General features: G+C 40.0%; 1 long non-coding RNA gene across 1 annotated transcript; it reads left to right on the forward strand.

Moving 5' to 3' along the window:
- The first annotated feature begins 1,389 nt into the window (after window positions 1-1,389).
- LOC145520413 (uncharacterized) lies at window positions 1,390-23,268 on the forward strand. The gene is made up of 5 exons (XR_014064453.1): window positions 1,390-1,633; window positions 6,175-6,271; window positions 7,143-7,275; window positions 11,612-11,778; window positions 22,535-23,268. It is a non-coding gene; the product is annotated as an uncharacterized LOC145520413 (long non-coding RNA).
- The last annotated feature ends 755 nt before the right edge of the window (window positions 23,269-24,023 follow it).

Genomic DNA, 24,023 nt, shown 5'->3' on the forward strand with positions numbered 1-24,023 from the left:
AAAGAGAAGAGAAGCCCCTGGCTCAATTTTGGTTCCTCTTTTTATATGTTTTTTTCTCCTCCCACTGAGCCTACCCTATGGAAGTTATGCTAGCCAGGAGGACTGTTTGTTTCACCTGAGGTTCTCACTCTGGTCCTCACACCTTCCTTTGTTCTATTTTTGCAGGCTTTCCCCTTCTTGGTCTTTTAGCAATAGCCATTTTGGACTCCTTTTTCCTATTCTAACCATCTAGCTTCAAATTCACCATTCACTTATTCACTGTTGGATTAAGGAAATAGATTTTAGACTTATTCTTGGCAGAAGCAGAGCAAATATATTTGGATGAAGAAATAAATTATATCTTCAAATGATCCCTAGATATTTCTGCATGTAATATTCAAGACTCAGTGAAAAATAACAAAACAAAAAGTTATACTAATTGATTAAAAAACATGAAAAACAACATATTTTAAAGAGATATAGGTATTAAAGGTAGCAGATACACTCTTTAAAATTACTGTGATAATATATGTAAGACATTCAATTGCAAGTTGACATTTTTAACTAAAGAAGTAATTATAAAAAGAATTCAAATTTCCATTTAAATTAAAACTAAAAGCTTAAATAAATATATTTAAAATAATAAACAAAATTAATAAAATTAAGTATTTAATTAGACTTTAACAAGAGATTGGATGCAGTTGTGAAAAAAATAGTGAACTGGAAGATAGGTCTGAAAAAATATCCAGACTGAAGTAACTGAGACAAAAGGATGGAAAAGAACATATGAGGAACATGACTTGCAGTTAAAAAATGTCTGCATCTGGAATCCTTGAAGGAGAGAACAGCAGTTGGTACAGAAGAAATCTTGGAAGAGATATGGCTAAAATGTTCCCCAAATTAATAGACGATATTAAGCCACAGATGTAAATGTGTATAACCATCCAACAGGATAAGTACAAAGAGAATTCCACACAATAAAACACTTGAAAACAAGACAAAGATAAAATCTTAGGAGAAACTAGAAAAAAAGTTGTATCACTTCAAAGAGCAGCAATGAAATGACAGCTGACTTTGCAGAATACAAGGGAATAATATCTTCAAAGTGCTGCCAAAAAATAATTACAAACATAGAATACTATAGTCAATGGAAATATTCTTCAGAAGGGAAGACAAAGGCATTTTAATAGAAACAAAAACTGAAAATTAATCAGCAATAAACCTACAGTACAGGAAATTCCAAAGGGAGATTATCAGGCTAAAGGAAAATGATGATAGAATGGAAGTAAAGAGGGATGAAGTAATCAGAAAGGATAAACATCAGAAAGGGCCCAATTCTTCTCCATGACAACGCCTGTTACCTAGTATGTGTGTGGGATCTGGCTGCTCGCTGCTCAAAAGCCAATAAACAGGCCAGGTTGGTGGAAAGGAAAGTTTGCTTTATTTCAGATGCTGGCAACTGGGGATGGGGGAGGGTGGCAAACATTTGTCCAAAAGCTGACTCTCATCCCCCTCCCCCCCAAGCAGGGGGTGAGAACTTTTATAGACAGAGTGTGGGGAGATGGGCTACATGCAGAACGAGCACAGTCATCTCGAAGAGTCATCTTCAAATTGGTGATTGCTGTTCTGACCAGCATCGTCTCGGTTGTTTTAGGTACAGTTAATCTTTACTTCCAGGGTCCATTTATTCCCATTTCTTTGCAGCCAATCCTCAGAATTGTGACAGCTCATGTCCTGGGTAAAGTGTAGTCATCATGTAGTTAACTTCTCCACCTAGTGTTTTAATATCTATAAGACAGCTCACAGGATATGGCTCAGAATATTATCTATAGCCCTTGAAAAAGAACTAAAGGTCCTTGACTATGCTTAATGACTACATTTTTATTATTATTTGGTCTTCTTTGAGTGTTTTTGTTAGTTCCCCCATTTCTTACTTCTCTGATTAAACTTATTCTTTGACTAAAGTTTTCCACAGACAAAAGGTAGGCGGAGGACATGGTAGGGGGCAAGGACCATAGAGTCCTACTCCATTTCAATCCCCGCTTTTCTTTGATGCTCTTCAATCTTGAGGAGGGACAGGTACAGAACAAGAAAGCATAACTTTCATAGTACCTGGACAACATTTGAAATTTATTAGACACATTATAATGAGGAAAAGAATAAAAATGCATTTTGTATTATTCTGTGTTTTAATGATTAAAGCAAAGTACAGTGTATGTATTAAGCCACAAACAGGCTGTTTTGGTTAGCCTGAAGTTCAAATTAAATCATGTATAGGCCAGAATGACTTTCTCATACCTCAATATGTGAAAATTTCGTCCATCATTTTCCTCTTTTAATTGTAATTCCTTTCACAGAAAGCATTGATAATCAATATATTTTTCCAATGTCGCCAGAGTGGTTCACTTGCCTGCTCTGGGTCCATCCATGTCCCTTGGTGCTAGGCTTCTTTGTTTATATATGTGCCTAGTTGTCCACGCTGGGGGAAAACTAATCATATATCATGAACAGGCTCTGAGGATAACACAGCTCCCTTTGTTAATAGGGAAATGCTTTATAGGCCATACATTTTATCATTTATACCTAATTGTCAAATTAGAGATACCAAGGGAACATTCATGCAAAGATAGGCACAATAAAGGACAGAAATGGTAGAGACCTAACAGAAGCAGAAGAGATTAAGAAGAGATGGCAAGAATACACAGAAGAACTGTATAAAAAAGGTCGTCATGACCTGGATAACCACAATGGTGTGATCACTCACCTAGAGCCAGACATCCTGGACTGTGAAGTCAAGTGGGACTTAGGAAGCATCACTACGAACAAAGCTAGTGGAGGTGATGGAATTCCAGCTGAGCTATTTCAAATCTTAAAAGATGATGCTGTTAAAGTGTGGCACTCAATATGCCAGCAAACTTGGAAAACTCAGCAGCGGCCACAGGACTGGAAAAGGTCAGTTTTCATTCCAATCCCAAAGAAAGGCAATGCCAAAGAATGTTCAGACTACCACACAATTAAACTCTTTCACATGCTAGCAAAGTAATGCTCAAAGTCCTTCAAGAGAGGCTTCAACAGTATGTGAACCAAGAGCTTCCAGATGTTCAAGCTGGATTTAGAAAAGGCAGAGGAACCAGAGATCAAATTGCCAACGTCTGTTGGATAATAGAAAAAGCAAGAGAATTCCAGAAAAACATCTACTTCTGCTTCATTGATGAAGCTAAAGCCTTTGACTGTGTAGATCACAACAAACTGTGGAAAATTCTTCAAGAGATGGAAATACCAGGCCACCTTACCTGACTCCTGAGAAACCTGTATGCATGTCAAGAAGCAACAGTTAGAACTGGATATGGAACAACAGACTGGTTCCAAAAGGGGAAAGGAGTACGTCAAGGCTGTATATTGTCACTCTGCTTATTTAACTTCTGTACAGAGTACATCATGCAAAATGCCAGGCTGGAGGAAGTTCAAACTGGAATCAAGATTTCCAGAAGAAATATCAATAACCTCAGATATGCAGATGACACCACCCTTGTGGCAGGAAGTGAAGAGGAACTAAAGAGCCTCATGATGAAGGTGAAAGAGGAGTGAAAAGGCTGGCTTAAACTCAACATTCAGAAAACTAAGATCATGGCATCCAGTTCTATCACTTTATGGCAAATAGATGGGAAAAAATAGAAACAGTGATATATTATCTTGGGCTTCAAAATAACTGTGGACAGTGACTGCAGCCATGAAATTAAAAGACACTTGCTCCTTGGAAGGAGAGTTATGTCAAACCTAGAGAGTATTAAAAAACAGAGACATCACTTTGCCAACAAAGTCCATCTAGTCAAAGCTATGGTTTTCCAGTAGTTATATATGGATGTGAGGGTTGGACCATAAAGAAGGATAAGTGCCGAAGAATTGATGCTTTTGAACTGTGGTGCTGGAGAAGACTCTTGAAGTCCCTTGGATAGCAAGGAGATCAAACCAATCAATCCTAAAGGAAATCAACCCTGAATATTTATTGGAAGGACTGATGCTGAAGCTGAAGCTCCAATCCTTTGGCTGCCTGATGTGAAGAGCTCGCTCATTGAGGGCAGGTGGAGAAGGGTGCAATGGAGGATGAGACGGTTGGATGGTATCACTGACTCAATGGACATGAGTCTGAGCAAACTCCAGGAGATAGTGAAGAACAGGAAACCCTGGTGTGATGCAGTCCATGGGGTTGCAAAGAATTGGACACAACTGCATGACTAAACAACAACCTAATTGCCATACAACCATTGTACATGTGCTTTAAGCGGTTAACTTGAAGCCAGCAGTGCCACACACCATGAGTAGTTATACTCTGTGACAACTTTACTGGACAATTTTTCCATCTTGTTAGAGTCAAAAATATGATTAGAAACAAAACAATTACTTTTCATTAGAAGTCTCCGTTACTAAAATCAGATCAATATTCCAGAAGAACTTTGCTTTCTTAACAGAGAAAAAAAAATTCAATCTTACAATCAGTTTACTGTTAATAAAAGCATTCATATACCTAAATTAATTTAGTTTAATCTTAATCCTGACAATATACAAAATCCTTTTCTCAAAGTTCCTTTTTCATAAACCTTTTATCACTTTATGGATCCAAACAAATTTTCCTGTATTTCCCTATCCAGAAACATATAACTGTAGGACAAAATTATCATCATTTTTCTTCAATAAAAATATCTCTGTTTTTATTCTTTCTCTTCACCAACAGCACATATCCTACTTATTTTACATATAGAAATGTTTCTGTTATCATTTTTACATATCACAATTTTTAACCCTTAAAACCTTAACAAAACTAAGTGAAATGTTACACCAGCATTTTCTGATTGGTAAACTTAAGAACATATTCCATAACCTATAAAAACATACATTTTTTTCATAGTGTAATTTTTCTTCAGTGGTACAACATGCATATTCGATAAACCAAAACATCTTTAGTTTCCCTCTTGGTCTTATAAGAAGACAAAAGTAGGTAAATTTACATTTGTGTGATTTGTAAGCGCTTGTATTTTTTTAAGGCCAATTAAGTAGAGCTCCTTTACATATTAACCTCAGCAATATTATTCAAAGACAAAAACACATATTGAGACATACAAACATCCAGACAAACAGAGATCTCATTGTTTCATCTTTTTACATTTCATGAATTAGGCATTGCAACTAACCTTATCAGTTTATGGATAATAGTCAGAAGAGCCAAAATTACATACTCAATCTTAAAAGGCTTCCCTCTTTTCTTTTTTTTTTCCTTTGACTTGAACTTTTACTAATCAACCAAAGGGTGATGGCCCAGACAAAGTGGGCTGCATTTTTATTTCAAGGTCCCGATAAGAGTTAACGTCAAGTTTTCTCCTAGGCATATTTTTGTTTCGTCAGGATCCGAAGAAAGTGTTTTATCAAGCTGGCTTTCCCTAACTGCATGTGCAAAAAGAACTGTTTTTTTTTTTTTAATTTCAAGTTTCATCTTAACTAATTTTCCTCATGTCTAAACAATACTGTTGCCATAAATTGTCTGAAAAAAAAATCTTTTTCTTAGTCATAGTTTCACAGCTAAAATTTTTCTTAAAGAATGGAACCTGAATTTCCCATTTTACATAAGGCAACAAGAGTACCAATCATACAAATGGAATACATGCTCACACACCAAATGATAGATCTGTCATAAACCCTCTCTGAGGGTGATCGGTATGGAGTCCCAAACACTTTCCCAAAACAAATGAACTTCAGTGGTAGTCAGACATCAGAACCAGTTGGCAAAAGGCCCAAATGACACTCAGTGCTCACAAATGGTCCTCAACAGTAGACAGATGTTAGAACCAATTGTCAAGAATTCCCAAACAGCATTGCATGCTCACAAACGGTCCTCAGTGGCAGACAGACCTCAGAAACAATTGGCAAAAATGCTCAAACAGCACCTCATGTCCCCCCAAATTCTCAATATCAGACACACATTGGAACCACTGCCAAGAATGCCCAAATAGCACTAGTGCTCAAAAACAGTTCTCAGCAACACGGACATCAGGACCAACTGGCAAGAATGCCCAAATAGCACTAGCACTTACAAATGGTAAAGTTGCCCGTGTGCACACAGGTGGACTTACCTGGTCTTGAAGCTTGTTGTGCTAAGTTGCCTCAGTCATGTCCATCTCTTTGCTACCCCATGTATTGTAGCCCAGCAGGCTCCTCTGTCCATGGGATTCTCCAGGCAAGAATACTTGAGCTTGTCAGCTTGTCCCAAATGCAAGATTCCATTCCACCAAAGAAAAGCGTAAGTTGGCAGCCAGTGCTGAGCAGGGGAGAAACAGGGAGGATCCTCAAAACAAATGGTTTTGGCAGCTGCTAGGAATGTCCCTCAGATCCTCTACTCGGGGCTAGCAGCAGGCTCAAACACTGTCATGGCCTGGAAAACCCAGGAGAGCCAGGTGCCATGAAACCACAGGAGCCAGTGGTAGCCAACCCCACGTTGGGCGCCAAAAATCTGTTACTGAAAGAACGTGTGTGGCGGGGTTCTGGCTGCTTGCTGCTCAAAAGCCAGTACACAGGCAGGTTGGTGGAAAGGAAAGTTTGCTTTATTTCAGATGCTGGCAACTGGGGTGGAGAGTTGGGGGAAGGGTGGCAGACTCTGAGAAGGTAGCGTGATATTAGGCTACACAGCTCTCTTCATTGGAGGAGAATTTTGGAGGCAGGACTGAGCTGTGAGTTATCAGCAGCCAACATTCCCAGCAGCTGGGGGAAGGAGTGCCTGTATCTTGTAGGGGAATACGGTCAGCCCACGACTTGGGAGGCTACTGCTCCTATTCGTTCAGCCAGTCTCCTGTGAGCAGCATAACAAGGGGCTTCAGAGAGTAAGCTTTAGAAACTCCTGTGACTAGAAGCTGGACCCACCACTTACTATTTGAGTGGCCCAAGGCCAAGTGGGTTTCTTGGTTGAAGTACCCGTGTTCCTCATCTCTATGTAACTATAATAATATTTCTCTTGTAGGGGAGATACAAGGAATATATGAGATAGTAAAATTAATGCTAGACAAATGAAAAGGAGCCATGCAGCATGTAGTATTAACAGGTCAGGTGGCTTTGGCTTTGTCAAACTGGAAGGAAAACTCAGACATGCTGTGTCTCTGTTTCTTTTTTGGCTACAGGTTCTGGGAGGAATTCCTGCTGTTTTGATTTAGGTTATTTCAGATTCCTAGTGAGTGCAACACCAGCAGAATCCTCATTACTTCAGCTCCCTGTCAGCTGGGTCTGTCTGCTCCAATGCATGTTCTCAGTCCTGTAAGTCAGGGGTTGTTACTGGTGGTTTCTAGGGTCTATTTCATTTAATTCCTACGTATACTCACCTTTCTAGGTCATTCTTTTCTCCATCAGAAATTCCAATAAATATTGATAAATGGAGAGCATCCCACAGAATTTCTCCAAACTTTATACACTCTGGCTTATTCCATGGGAATCTGGGAAAGGGGATTTAATTTCTGTGATGGCACTAACAATTTGCCTCTGGGTGTCTTGGATGATGGATATGGAACACACAGGCTCTAGAGACTATGAATAAGACATGGCTGCCTTGGACCCCCAGGAGCTTACAATAGCTGCCTCTTGAAACAACCCTTTACACAATTCTGCCTGTAGAAAGTAGATTATTATTTGACAAACATTAACTGATTAGTATTTATATGTTGGGAACTAGGCTAGGAGATATATTTAACAACACATACTCTACACTCAATACTCTTCATCATTTAGATCCACTCTTGCTCCTATTAAGTTTTGCTCTGTCTTGACAGAGATTCTTCAAAATGGCATTGTCACTCAAAATTTCTATTAGAAATGATTTACAGTGGAAATGTTTGTAGGACAAGCTATACTCTCTGATGCTGCTGATGCTGAGATCACAACTGATACATTCATCATTCATTTCTACATATTCCTCACTCTCAGCCAACATTTCTGTTGATCTGCTTTGCTTTTTCCAGAGCTTTACTCCTGAGGGATGAGACCCTGGTTTCTGTACCCTTGTTAGGCAATGGTTGCTACAACTGCCCCTTAAGAGTAGTCACAAATGTGGAAGTACTCAGAGATAAGCCAATGAATTTGTCCAGTCCCAGACATTCTGCCCATTATGTAATAGCAGCTGTATCTCCTTAAGGTAATCAAACTCAATTACTCCTGGCATAGTATGTATACATGCAGCATTTTTTTTTGGCTTTTATTTTTCTGACATGAGGAACTTTAAAACTGCCAGATGTAAAACATAAATTTAGATTTAATGGACCCTCCACTGTGTTCCAATGGCAGCATCTCCTCCTCCACTCCCAGGAACCAGAAACTCTAGACCAGCAAAGCCAAAAGTCATGGGAAGAGGAAGCATAAGTTTTCCAAGTGGGTTATTAAGAGTGGCATTTAGATAAACCACTCCTGTTTCTATCCTTTGGTTCCCAGCCCCTGCTATCAGAGATATAACACTATGAAATAACCATTGGTTTAATGTATATACCGTACTTTGAAGGACAGCACTGCACATGTAATCTAGGATCTCAGTTGTACTATTAATGGGCCATTACAACATGAAATCAGGAAGGCAACTTTTGAGTGATGATGTTTTCGTAGGAGCAGGGGCATCTGTGTGTGTGCTCTTCATTGCACCACTCTTCCTGTGGGTCCCTTAGCCTGTGGTGATGTTATGATGGATCCCGTGATAACAAATCAGACACTCTGTAAGTTCTTTCAGAGTGGTGCTAGTCAAGGACCTTCACACAAGGACAAATCTATACCCAGAATAAGTACCAATTCTATTAAAGAATGAATTGCTGCCCTTCTGGAGTTGAAAAGATCTGAAATAACCAATTTTCTATCAAAGTGGCTGATTTTGTCTCCCAGAAGGGTGCTATCACTTTGAGGACTTAGTCTCCACGGTGGACCAGATAGACTTTCAGCTGTGGCAGTAGCTAAATCAGCAAGGCGAGAGGGAGCCTGCACTTTGAAATCCACATGCAGGCTCTGGTACAGATTGGACCATGGTCTGATTGGCCTTTCCAGGCTGATTAGTGCAATGGGAACTTTCCTTTCACAGCAGAATGAAAAGCTCAGAGTGAATTCTTCTGGTTATTCTCTCATAATTGAATATTAATCCTAGCACTCCACTCAAATTCATACCCCTAGCATTTATTTGAAATGGATACGTTTCAACTTTGGAAATATTGCTTGCTCTGTTTTGCATTTTTAGGTGCCCTATTTTCATTCTGTGCGGTCTAATGCATTGTTCACTGTAAAATCTGAGAGAGCAAATTTTTTTTCTTGGTAATTCTCTTAGAATTACATTTATTAAATATATTATAACAGTGAAGGCAACAGCTATTATTATTGAACAGTGGCAGGCGATATTCTTGAAATATGTTTCACAAAATCAGGGCTTTTTTGCTTTGTTTATATGCTTGTGCTCAGGCTGACTCTTTGCCACCCCAGGGACTATAGCTTGCCAGGCTTCTCTGTTCACGGGATTATCCCAGCAAGAATACTGGAGGGGGATGCCATTTCCTCTTCCAGGGGATCTTCCCCACCCAGTGATCAAACCCACATTTCCTGCAAATTCTTTACCACTGAGCCACCTGGGAAGTCCCTGCTATGTTTATAACATAGTCCAAGAACCTAGAAAAGTGACTAGCATGTAGTCATGTCAAGAAACATTTACTGACTAAATAGACTCCTAAAGGGTTTTATTATCCATATCTTACTGTTGTTAAAAGGAAAAGCTCAAAATGGCTATGTGACTTTCTGAAAGTAACACAGTCAGTGAGTGGCAGAGGAAATTTGAACCTAATTCCATCTGACTTCAGAAGTGTCATCTTTCCCACTACTCAATAGGGATAACAGGGTGACCCTGATGGTCAGACAAGTCATTTGTGTCTCCCAATATATGGAAAATTCAATGGTGGCAAGAAACTTATCAGATTTTGTAGCCTTAGGAGCTAGCAAATAGCTTGGCATGAAATAGGGCTTCTACAAACGTTTGTTAAATAAATGACTCTGACTTAGTCAAATAACTAAGGTGAATTTGCTGCCATGGTGTGACTGATTAATTTTGCTGTGTCTATTTATTGATCATGACAGTGCTCTTTGAGTGTAATTATTTTGCACAAGTTTTCTGATTCTGTCATACAGGACTCAAAGATGTAACCTCAGACACAAAGGATGGGAGCTCATTTACCAACTGATCTTGGAAATGAGAAGATATGAGGAGGAAGGAAAAGATAGGTTCACAATCTTATCTCATCATTATAAAACAGCAAAGAGATTTCCTAAAAGCTTTAACATAAATATAACCTGTCATCCTTGGTTAGAAAATTGTCACTGATTAATTATTCTGGATTGATTTTTCTTTCTATTCTAGTCAAATGATCCCTGATGACTGTGGAGTTTTGTGCTGTGCTTAATTGCTCAGTTGTGTCCGACTCTTTGAGACCTCATGGACTGTAGCCCGCCAGACTCCTCTGTCCATGGGATTCTCCAGGCAAGAATACTGCAGTGGGTTGCCATGCCCTCCTCAAGGGGATCTTCCCAACCCAGGGATCAAACCCAGGTCTCCCACATCGCAGGCAGATTCTTTACCAGCCCATATCAATTAACTCACACAAACTTGGATTCACTATAAGACTTAAAAATCGGAACAGAAAATTTCTTCTTGGACTTGGATTAAGTGACTTGACATTTTTAAACTAGCATATTCAGAGCAGGGGCATTATTGAAAACATTTTTTCATTTTCATAGATTTTATAGGCATATATTTATTTTGAAATTTGAAAATAACTTGTGCAAATCTAACAGAAATGCAGAAAAAAAGAAATATTAACAAAACAAGATTATTTGTGGGATTGAGAAACATAAGGGATGGTAGTTCTAATCATAAAGGTGAAGAGAAAGTAAGAAAATAATCATTTAAATTCATGTTTTGATTCAATAATTCAATATAAGCTTATGTTTTTCCTAGTGAAATATAGCCAAAAATATTTGCTTTATCAATCAACAAGACTCAATATAATTCCAAATACAAGAAGGGCTAAAAAAAAAAGTGAGGAACAGTTTTTACTAGTAACTATCAAACTGGTCTGACATACAGACAGCATTGGAACACTGCACTGCTGGATGACAACTGGGTTTTAAAAACTACTTTCTCAAATATCAGAAAGGAGCCATTAAGAATTTTGCCTTATTTCTTTTACCTTGGAATTTTGAGTGTCAAAAATAAGATGAAAAGGGAAAAATGCCACCGGGAAACTTAGATTGTTTTAGCAAGTTAAATTTTCTAAGTTTAAAATTTTTAGATTCTAAGAAGAAAGTGGAGTTTCTTTATTATTTGATTCTGGAGCTTCCCAGGTGGCCCAGTGGTAAAGAATCCACCTGCCAATGCAGGAGAAAAGAGAGGCATGGGTTCAGTCCCTGGGTTAGGAAGATTCCCTGGAAGAGGGCATGGCAACCCACTCCAGTATTCTTGCCCGGAGAATTCCATAGACAGAGGAGCCTGGCAGGCTGCAGTCCATGGGGTCAAAATGAGTTGGACATGACTGAAGCGACTTAGCATGCAAGCACACATGGGTCATCTAAATATCTATTTTAGGTGAAACCGGCTAAGATGGCAGAGGAATAGGACGGGGAGACCACTCTCTCCTCCACAAATTTATCGAAAGAACATCTGAACGCTGACCAAACTTCACAAAACTACTTCTGAAGGCTGGCAGAGGACGTCAGGCTTCCACAAAGACAGCGCATTATCTTCAAAAGCAGGTAGGAGAAATTATAAAAGATAAAAAGAGAGACAAAAGAGCTAGGGACGGAGACCCGTCCTGGGGAGGGAGTCGTAAAAGAGGAGGAATTTCCAAGCACCAGGAAACCCTCCCACCGGCGGGTGTGGGGGAAGATGTCTTATCTCGGAGGGCAACGTAACTGGGAGGAAAAAATAAATAAAATCCACAGATTACGTGCCTAAAGCAACTCCCAGCAAAGAACCCCAGACGCTCGCATCATCCGCCACCAGCAAGTGGGGGCTGAACGGAGAGGAGCGGGCGGCACTGCCTAGGGTAAGGACCGGGCCCGAGTGCCCCGAGGGCAATCTGAAGGAGCTAACGTGAGATAGTAACCTAAACTGTGGGACAGCCAGAGAGAGAGAACTATCCCGCGAAAAGCCCAACTCTAAGGCACTGCCGGCCCGCTCACAGAACAAAGGACTGAGCGATACCAGAGGAGAGCTAGCCGGCTGCGGACTGCCCCATCCCCCGCCGGACACAGCGGGCAGGCGGGGCCCGCCAGAGCCGGAAAGGGGCAAACTCGGCTCCAGAGGGGGCACCCCCTACCAAACTGCAAACAGGCTCCCAGTTTCTAAGCAAAGACTGCCTGAGATCCCGGAGGGTCGACAGCCGCCGGAAGGGTCGCAGCCAGAGACCAGCTCCCCAGAACCGACACAAAGCACACCGGAGCCGGGCGCGCCCGTAAACCGAGGCGGGGACCAGGGAGGTGATAAGCCGCACCGCCCCAACAGGGGAGAGCGCGCTCGCCAAACTCCTGGCCGCCGGGGCAGCTCCGACCGGGAACGGCACAAGCCGCGGGCGAAACCGAGTCTGCGCCTTTGTGGAGTAACCGGGAGCCTGAACCTGAGCGGCTTAGACCTGGGAAGTGCACGCAGCTCAGGGCCCGCTCCCCGGCCGAGTAACCTGAAGCCTGAGCAGGGTAGACGGGGAAAGCACACACGCTGTGAGCGGGGGCGAACCCAGTGCGGCCGAGACACTGCGAGCTTACCACACACACCCCAGATTTGCAGTGTTACTTCCTCCCCACAGCACGATTGAACAAGCGAACCTAAAGAGATCACCTCCACCGCTTTGTTGCAGGGCGGAAATTAGATACTGAAGAGATCTCCAAACAGAAGCCAAATAAACAGAGGGAAGCGCTTTGGAAGGGACAGGCAAACAGATTAAAATCCCTGTAGTTAATACCGACTGCATTGAAAAGGACCTATAGATCTTGAAAAGTATAAGCAGGAATAAGGATCTATCTGAAACTGAGCAGATCCCACACTGCTCACAACAGCTCCAGAGAAAGTCCGGGATATATATATTTTTTACTATTATTATTTTTTTTTTTTAATTTTTTTTTTTAATTTAAAAAAAAATAAAAATTTTTTTTCTCTTCTTTCCTTTCTTCAAGTCCTCTATTACACCTTTAAATTTCATTTTTATAACCCACTATTAACTTGCAAAAAAAAAACACCCTATTTTTGAAGCAAACTACATACATATATCTTATACCTTTTGTGTTTTCTTTTTTTAATGTTTTTTTTCCTGTTTTACTTTTTTTTACTGTTTCTTTTTTTACTGTTTTACTGTTTTTTTTTCTTTTTACACTGTTTCCTTTTTTCTTTTTTTTTATATTGTAAGTTTTATAAGAGTCTAACCTCTACTCTAGATTTTTAATCTTTGTTTTACATATCTGATATCAATTTTGTACATTTAAGAACCCAATCTTTAGGACCCATTTTTACTCAGGAGTGTGATCACTGGCCTGATCACTCTCTCCCCCTATTGATGCTCTTTCTTCTCCCCCAGGGAACCTCTATCTCCCACCCTCCTCCTTCTCTTCTCAACCCAATTCTGTGAATCTCTGAGGGTGTTCTGGGTACCGGAGAACACTTCAGGAACAGGATACTGCCCAGATCTCTCTCTCCCCTCTTGATTCCTCCCTTTCTACTCATGCTCACCTCTATTACCTTCCTCCCCCCTCTCTATGTATCTCTGTGAACCACTCTGAGGGTTCCAAACTGTGGAAAGCACAGAGGGAAGTGCTTACTGGCTAGATTGCTCTCTCCACATTTGAATTCCCCTCTTCCCCTCCTGGTCACCCCAAACCCCCCCCACCACCTCATCTCTCCATGTAACTCAGTGAACCCTTCTGGGTATCCCTCACTGTGGAGAATCTTTTCACCATTAACCTAAAAGTTTTATTATTGAGGCTGTATGGAAGGAGAAGTCTAGAGGCTACTGCAAGAATAAGACTGAAAGCCAGGGGAAACATTAATTAATAAGAGACCATCCAATAGCCTCCATATATACACTGAAACCAAGCTCCACCCAAGAGCCAATAAGTTCCAGAGCAAGACATACCACGCAAATTCTCCAGCAACGCAGGAACATAGCCCTGAGCATCAATATACAGGCTGCCCAGAGGCACACCAAATCCATAGACATCTCAAAAATTAATACTGGTCACTCCATTGCACTCTAAAGAGCAGAAATCCAGCTCCACCCACCAGAACACCGACACAAGCTCCCCCAACCAGGAAGCCTTGACAAGCCACCTGTCCAACCCCAACCGCAGTGAGAAACCTCCACAATAAAGAGGAACTTCATACTACCAGAATACAGAAGGGCCACGCCTAACACAGCAATCTAAACAAGATGAAAAGGCAGAGATATACTCAGCAAGTAAAGGAAAATGAGAAATGCCCACAAAGCCAAACAAAAGAGGAGGAGATAGGGAATCTATCTGAAAAAGAATTTAGAATAATGATAATAAGAATGATCCAAAATCTTGAAAGCAAAGTGGAGTTACAGATAAATAGCCTGGAGACAAAGATTGAGAAGATGCAAGAAATGTTTATCAAGGACTTAGAAGAAATAAAAAGGAGTCAATATAGAATGAATAATGAAATAAAGGAGATAAAAGACACTCTGGAGGGAACCAACAGTAGAATAACGGAGGCAGAAGATAGGATAAGTGAGGTAGAAGATAGAATGATGGAAATAAACGAAGCAGAGAGGAAAAAAGAAAAAAGAATCAAAAGAAATGAGGAAAACCTCCGGGACCTCTGGGACAATATGAAACGCCCCAACATTCGAATCATAGGAGTCCCAGAAGAAGAAGATAAAAGGAAAGGCCATGAAAAAATACTCGAGGAGATAATAGTTGAAAAGTTCCCTAAAATGAGGAAAGAAATAGTCACAGAAGTCCAAGAAACCCAGAGAGTTCCAAACAGGATAAACCCAAGGCGAAACACCCCAAGACACATATTAATCAAATTAACAAAGATCAAACACAAAGAACAAATATTAAAAGCAGCAAGGGAAAAACAACAAATAACACACAAGGGGATCCCCATAAGGATAACAGCTGATCTTTCAATAGAAACCCTTCAGGCTAGAAGGGAATGGCAGGACATACTTAAAGTAATGAAAGAGAATAATCTACAACCCAGATTACTGTACCCAGCAAGGATCTCATTCAGATATGAAGGAGAATTCAAAAGCTTTACAGACAAGCAAGAGCTGAGGGAATTCAGCACCACCAAACCAGCTCTCCAACAAATGCTAAAGGATCTTCTCTAAACAGGAAACACAGAAAGGATGTTTCAACACGAACTCAAAACAACAAAGTAAATGGCAACGGGATCATACTTATCAATAATTACCTTAAATGTAAATGGGTTGAATGCCCCAACCAAAAGACAAAGGCTTGCTGAATGGATACAAAAACAAGACCCCTATATATGCTGTCTACAAGAGACCCACCTCAAAACTAGGGACACACACAGGCTGAAAGTGAAGGGATGGAAAAACATATTTCATGCAAACGGAGACCAAAAGAAAGCAGGAGTCGCAATACTCATTTCAGATAAAATAGACTTTAAAATAAAGGATGTGAAAAGGGACAAAGAAGGACACTACATAAAGATCAAAGGTTCAATCCAAGAAGAAGACGTAACAATCATAAATATATATGCACCCAACATAGGAGCACCACAATATATAAGGCAAATACTAACAAGTATGAAAGGGGAAATTAACAATAACACAATAATAGTGGGAGACTTTAATACTCCACTCACGCATATGGATAGATCAACTAAACAGAAAATTAACAAGGAAACACAAACTTTAAATGATACAATAGACAAATTAGATTTAATTGATATTTACAGGACTTTCCACCCCAAAACAATCAATTTTACCTTTTTCTCAAGTGCACATGGAACTTTCTCCAGGATAGATCACATCCTGGGCCATAAATCTAGCCTTGGTAAATTCAAAAAAATTGAAATCATCCCAGCCATCTTCTCTGACCACAATGCAGTAAGATTAGACCTCAATTACAGGAGAAAAACTATTAAAAATTCCAACATATGGAGGCTAAACAACACGCTTCTGAATAACCAACAAATCACAGAAGAAATCAAAAAAGAAATAAAATTATGCATAGAAACGAATGAAAATGAAAACACAACAACCCAAAACCTATGGGACACTGTAAAAGCAATACTAAGGGGAAGGTTCATAGCAATACAGGCGTACCTCAAGAAACAAGAAAAAAATCAAATAAATCAACTAACTCTACACCTAAAGCAACTAGAGAAGGAAGAAATGAAAAACCCCAGGGTCAGTAGAAGGAAAGAAATCTTAAAAATTAGGGCAGAAATAAATGCAAAAGAAACAAAAGAGACCATAGCAAAAATCAACAAAACTAAAAGCTGGTTTTTCGAGAAGGTAAACAAAATTGACAAGCCATTAGCCAGACTCATCAAGAAACAACGGGAGAAGAATCAGATCAACAAAATTAGAAATGAAAATGGAGAGATCACAACAGACTCCACAGAAATACAAAGGATCATAAGAGACTACTACCAACAGCTATATGCCAATAAAATGGACAACTTGGAAGAAATGGACAAATTCTTAGAAAAGTATAACTTTCCAAAACTGAACCATGAAGAAATAGAAGATCTTAACAGACCCATCACAAGCACGGAAATCGAAACTGTAATCAGAAATCTTCCAGCAAACAAAAGCCCAGGACCAGACGGCTTCACAGCGGAATTCTACCAAAAATTTAGAGAAGAGCTAACACCTATCCTACTCAAACTCTTCCAGAAAATTGCAGAAGATGGTAAACTTCCAAACTCATTCTATGAGGCCACCATCACCCTAATTCCAAAACCAGACAAAGATGTCACAAAAAAGGAAAACTACAGGCCAATATCACTGATGAACATAGATGCAAAAATCCTTAATAAAATTCGAGCAAACAGAATCCAACATCATATTAAAAAGATCATACATCATGACCAAGTGGGCTTTATCCCAGGAATGCAAGGTTTTTTTAACATCCGCAAATCAATCAATGTAATACACCACATTAACAAATTGAAAGAAAAAAACCATATGGTTATCTCAATAGATGCAGAAAAAGCCTTTGACAAAATTCAGCATCCATTTATGATAAAAACCCTCCAGAAAGCAGGAATAGAAGGAACGTATCTCAACATAATAAAAGCTATATATGACAAACCCACAGCAAACATTATCCTCAATGGTGAAAAATTGAAAGCATTTCCCCTAAAGTCAGGAACAAGGCAAGGATGCCCACTTTCACCACTACTATTCAACATAGTTTTGGAAGTTTTGGCCACAGCAATCAGAGCTGAAAAAGAAATAAAAGGAATACAGATAGGAAAAGAAGAAGTAAAACTCTCACTGTTTGCAGATGACATGATCCTCTACATAGAAAACCCTAAAGACTCTACTAGAAAATTACTAGAGTTGATCAATGAATATAGTAAAGTTGCAGGATATAAAATTAACACACAGAAATCCCTTGCATTCCTATACTCCAATAATGAGAAAACAGAAAGAGAAATTAAGGAAACAATACCATTCACCATTGCAACAAAAAGAATAAAATACTTAGGAATATATCTACCTAAAGAAACAAAAGACTTATATATAGAAAACTATAAAACACTGATGAAAGAAATCAAAGAGGACACAAACAGATGGAGAAATATACCGTGTTCATGGATTGGAAGAATTAATATAGTGAAAATGAGTATACTACCCAAAGCAATCTATAGATTCAATGCAATCCCTATCAAGCTACCAATGGTATTTTTCACAGAACTAGAACAAATCATCTCACAATTTGTATGGAAATATAAGAAACCTCGAATAGCCAAAGCAATCTTGAGGAAGAAGAATGGAACTGGAGGAATCAACCTGCCTGACTTCAGGCTCTACTACAAAGCCACAGTCATCAAGACAGTATGGTACTGGCACAAAGATAGAAATATAGATCAATGGAACAAAATAGAAAGCCCAGAGATAAACCCACGCATATATGGACACCTTATCTTCGACAAAGGAGGCAAGAATATACAATGGAGAAAAGACAATCTCTTTAACAAGTGGTGCTGGGAAAACTGGTCAACCACTTGTAAAAGAATGAATCTAGAACACTTCCTAACACCGTACACAAAAATAAACTCAAAATGGATTAAAGATCTAAACGTAAGACCAGAAACTATAAAACTCCTAGAGGAAAACATAGGCAAAACACTCTCCGACATAAATCACAGCAGGATCCTCCATGACCCACCTGCGAGAATATTGGAAATAAAAGCAAAAATAAACAAATGGGACCTAGTTAAAATTAAAAGCTTTTGCACAACAAAGGAAACTATAAGCAAGGTGAAAAGACAGCCTTCAGAATGGGAGAAAATAATAGCAAATGAAGCAACAGACAAACAATTAATCTCAAAAATATACAAGCAACTTCTGCAGCTGAATTCCAGAAAAATAAACGACCCAATCAAAAAATGGGCCAAAGAACTAAACAGACATTTCTCCAAAGAAGACATACAGATGGCTAACAAACACATGAAAAGATGCTCAACATCACTCATTATTAGAGAAATGCAAATCAAAACCTCAATGAGGTATCATTTCACACCAGTCAGAATGGCTACTATCCAAAAGTCTACAAGCAATAAATGCGGAGAGGGTGTGGAGAAAAGGGAACCCTCTTACACTGTTGGTGGGAATGCAAACTAGTACAGCCACTATGGAGAACAGTGTGGAGATTCCTTAAAAAACTGGGAATAGAACTGCCATATGATCCAGCAATCCCACTGCTGGGCATACACACCGAAGAAACCAGAATTGAAAGAGACGCGTGTACCCCAGTGTTCATCGCAGCACTGTTTACAATAGCCAGGACATGGAAGCAACCTAGATGTCCATCAGCAGACGAATGGATAAGGAAGCTGTGGTACATATACACAATGGAATATTACTCAGCCACTAAAAAAAATACATTTGAATCGGTTCTACTGAGATGGATGAAACTGGAGCCCATTATACAGAGTGAAGTAAGCCAGAAAGAAAAACAACAATACAGTATACTAATGCATATATATGGAATTTGAAAGATGGTAGCGATAACCCTATATGCGAGTCAGAATAAGAGACACAGATGCATGGAACAATTTTATGGACTCTGAGGGAGAAGGTGAGGGTGGGACGTTTTGGGAGAATAGCATTGAAACATGTATATTATCGTATGTGAAACAGAACACCATTCCATGTTCGATGCATGAGACAAGGGCTCAGGGCCGGGGCAATGGGATGACGCAGAGGGATGGGATGGGGAGGGAGGTGGGTGGGGGGTCCAGGAAGGGGAACACATGTAAACCCATGGCTGATTCATGTCAATGTATGGCAAAAACTATTACAATAGTGTAAAGTAATTAGCCCCCAACTAAAATAAATAAATTTATTAAAAAAAATATATATCTATTTTAATATTATTTAATATTCTTTTGGATCTGGATAGTTACTTTGTGTATGTGTGTGTGTGTTTGTGAGAGAGACAGAGGAGATGGGTGGATGCAGGGTGGAGGATGGGGAGAAAGAGAGAGAGACAGAAAGAAAGGTGGGTGTATTGCTAGTTAAATCTATCACATGTCAAGTCTGCTAGCATAAACTTTTGATAGATTTAGCCTGAGGAATATCACTGGCTATTACCATCTTCTTTTCAACAGTGGGGCCGAAATATGAATGCATAACATTAGATTGTATCCCAATGGAAAAGAACTGAGAGATATTTCTGAAACAGAGTAGGGAGGTTTGCACCATTCTGTTATAATTAATGCCTTTCCTGGTCTTTGGATAAAGAAGCATTTATTGCCCTTTGCTCTAAGCTGGCATCCTCTGTGATGAATTTACTTTGAACTGTAAAACAAAGAGATTTTTCAAAGTATAGACTATAAAGAGATGAAAGTTTCTAAGAGGGTGACCAGTATGCTGAGAGAAACATTTTCATTCATCATGTAGGTTTATATTTTACCTAGTGGGATTAGGAAAGAGAAAAGCACTCTTTCTGCACAAGGATCAGTGAAATAAATCTCAGTAATAAATGCAAAGTTGAATTTTATAATTATAAAGTAATGAATACAGATAATAATAAAAAGCAGCTCAAAATCAAATTGATCAAATGCTTAAAGAAATTTAAGACCATAAGTAATATCAATATCATCATATGAATATTGCCAGAACAATATAAGAGGCCCTAGTGGGGGAGATGACAGGAGGACCAAGAAATTCATGAGGTATTTATGAGATAATATCCCAGGAAGAACCTTACCCAAGTCCCCACATTATGGGGTTCTTCCATCTGATGGTTTCATCTGGTCAGTTCTGGTATTGCTACTCCTCAGCACCTGAAGTTATTTTTTCAACCTGGAACATTTAGAGAGGCACAGAGTCCACAAAATGGCATGAAATGTATAGAGGTGACCCAAAACGAAAATATGGCATGGTCATAGAACAGACCCTTCTACTGAGAAGGGTTGTAGGAGGAAAAAACTCTTCAACTGGGGTACCCTCATCATGGCATGACAGGAGATATAAAAATTCTGAAGTCATGGAAATGGAGGGAAGACAAGGAAGCCAGGTAGCAAATGTGAGACCTAGGGTATTTATGCACAGAAAAGAGCCAAGACTGCACACCAGGATTGAATGTTTAATGGAGAGCTAAGCCAGAGCAGCACCTTTGTCAAAACAGAACCCCGGAAAGCAGGTGAGCTAGAGGAGGTAGAGGGGCTAGGTCATCTAAGTTAGTTAGGTAAAGTGCATCTCTCCCTGGCCTGAGGCTGTTTATAGTAGGCTGGCCGGATGCCTGGCACAGGAAGGTGCCAACTGGCACTTGGACACAAGAATACTGCTGAGACTATAAATAGAACTGGGTCCAGTAACACCTCTGGGACAGCTCTTTCTGCCTGAATCCTCTGGTTTAAGTTGTTCTCTGCTGGTGCCTCTGATTCTGAAGTCCATATGACATGTTCATCTGGCTGCTTCCTGATATCTGCATGAACAATTTTTTTCAGTAGGGAATTTGAGATTGGCTTTAGAATAGACAAGCTTTGAAGGGAATTGAAATCAAGTAGAGCTCAATAGGAAACACCTAGAATATGAAGTCCTGTTAGTGTCTCGTGGCAATATCAGCATTCTGGTTGAGTAAAGCCTCCCCCCCCACCGCGCCCCTTTTTGAGGCTCCAGGCAGCAAATACCTTCTCAATCCATACCAACTTGGTTATACATTCTGGCCCACTACCCACAAAAAGTCCCTAAGCCAGGTTCTTCTGGACCCTTAGTAGAGCCACAAAAAGATTGATAGGGTGGATCCAAGATGTCTGTGACAAAGTCTCCAAGAATGACTTTCTCCCACTCCGGAAAGCAGGATGGAGTGAGCAGCAATGAAAAGTCCTTGTTCCTTAAAGTTTTCCTCAGGATATCACTCACTGTTTAATACTCCACATGATAGGGTGGAAAAGTATATCAAGGATGAATTATTGTTCAGAAATGTTTCTCATTGCTAGGAGTTACAGTTTATAATTTTGAGCTAGGAAATAGTTTTATTCATTAGTAAAGAGAAAAACAAATATCTTATATTAATGTATGTATGTAGAATCTAGAAAAACGGGTATAAATGAACCTGGTTCCAGGGCAGGAATAGAGACACAGACATAGAGAATGGACATGTAGACCCAGCGAGGTTGGGGGGTGGGGGGATGAATTGGGAGATTAGGTTTGATATAAATACACCACCATGTGTAAAATAGCGAGTGTGAAGCTGCTGTATAGTACAGGGAGCTCAGCTCAGTTCTCTGTGGTGACATAGAGAGGTGGGATGGGGTTGGTGGGAGGGAAGGTTAAGAGAGAGGCATATATGAGTACACATAGCTGATTCATTTTGTTGTACAGCAAAAACTAACACAACATTTTAATCGTACTACAATTAAAAAAAAAAAGAATGAGAGAAGGAGGGTGGAGGTTTTAGATGAGACTTCCACAAAACGGTGTACTGACATGAGTCCTGACAGCTGAGTGGGAGTCATTCAGGGACAAAAGCTGTGGGCAGGTAGAGATTTGCAGAGAGGACTTCCCAAGCAGAGGAGAAAGCCTGGAGATGAGAGAATAGGGCACATTAGAGGAAACTGCAAGTAGTTTGATATGTTGCTAATGAGAGAAGGAGGGCGGTGAAAGATGAAGTTGGAAGCATGATAAAGGGAAGGGTCATGAAGAGTCCTTTCTGGCTCTACCAGGGAACTTGAACTCCCCCCCCCCCATGAGCATGGGGAGCCCAAAAAGATTTTAAGTGGTGGAAATCATGATCAGATTCCTACCTGTTAGCCATTTATATGTCTTGTTTCTTATCTATTTAGGTCTCTGCACCTGAATATTCATTGGAAGTACTGATACTGAAACTCCAATACTTTGGCCACCTCATGTGAAGAACTGACTCATTGGAAAAGACCCTGATGCTGGGAAAGATTGAAGGCAGGAGGAGAAGGGGATAACAGAGGATAAGATGGTTGGATGGCATCGCCAACTTGATGGACATGAGTTTGAGCAAGCTCTGGGAGTTGGCGATGGCTAGGGAGGCCTGGCGTGCTGCAGTCCGTAGGGTCGCAGAGAGTTGGACACAACTGAGCAACTGAACTGAACTGAATGTTGAAAAGATGGGAATGAGAGTTTCTCTGCTTTCTTCTCAATATGAACATCTCTGCTAGTGGCTTCTGCAAAAGTTCTATAGAAGAATACCTTTTGTGACAAGATGGGTAGATTTCATATTATTTGTATAAATTTGAGTAGGAAGAATATTTTTCAAACAAGCATTCACTAGAAGGATTCTATTATTTTGATGATTTTCTTTTGGTGATTGCTTGCAATCTCATGCCAACTACCCTCTGGTTACAAATGGGTCTCAAGCTTTTTGCCTGCAGCATTATGGAAGTCATTCTGGCTGTGGTTTCATGCTCAGTCAGGCTAAAAAATTTCCTCCACGAGTCTGAGTTAGTATCTCTGGCGACCTTTCAACAAGATCAACAATTGGAAAGCATTTGGGTTCGTAAGAATCCCCTGGGGAGCTTGTTAAATAAAATATTCCTATATCCTACTGTCAGATACTCTGTCTCAGTCGTTACAAGATGGGACCCAGAACCTCCATTTTTAATAAATGCTCTAGGTGATTCAGAAACAAATGGTCTGGTAATTATACTACCTCCCTCCAAACCCCTGGAGAAGGCAATGGCACCCAACTCCATACTCTTGCCTGGAAAATCCCATGGACGGAGGAGCCTGGTAGGCTACAGTCCATGGGGTCGCTAAGAGTCGGACATGACTGAGCGACTTTACTTTCACTTTTCCCTTTCATGCACTGCAGAAGGAAATGGCAACCCACTCCAGTATTCTTGCCTGGAGAATCCCAGGGACAGCGGAGCCTGGTGGGCTGCCGTCTATGGGGTCTCACAGTCGGACATGACTGAAGCGACTTAGCAGCAGCAGCAGCAGCTCCAAACCCCTCCCTTTCTATAATTTGTTTATATTTTACCTGATTTCTGAAGTGGAACTTAAATCTATTAAAGTAAATAAGGAATAAAGACATGATATTGCATTATATTCATTTCACTATTTTTATAAGCTGTATCAATTTAAAATAATGAAGATGTGGGGCTTGTTAGGTGAATGGTAAGGTATTCCTGGAGGTTGGAAGTGGCCTTGCATGACATTTAGAAATTAGAATAGCCTGATAGGGTAAGGCACAGTTGTCTCTTGCATATATTAGAAGTGGAGGTGTATTCTGGAGCAATAAGACCCAGGATATGTCCTTTAGTTTGGCAGCATCAGCATCACTTGGGACATGATTAAGAA

The sequence above is a fragment of the Giraffa tippelskirchi genome, chromosome 9 (genome assembly GCF_054371585.1).
Source record: "Giraffa tippelskirchi isolate mGirTip1 chromosome 9, T2T-mGirTip1v1.2.pri, whole genome shotgun sequence".
NCBI lineage: Eukaryota > Metazoa > Chordata > Mammalia > Artiodactyla > Giraffidae > Giraffa > Giraffa tippelskirchi.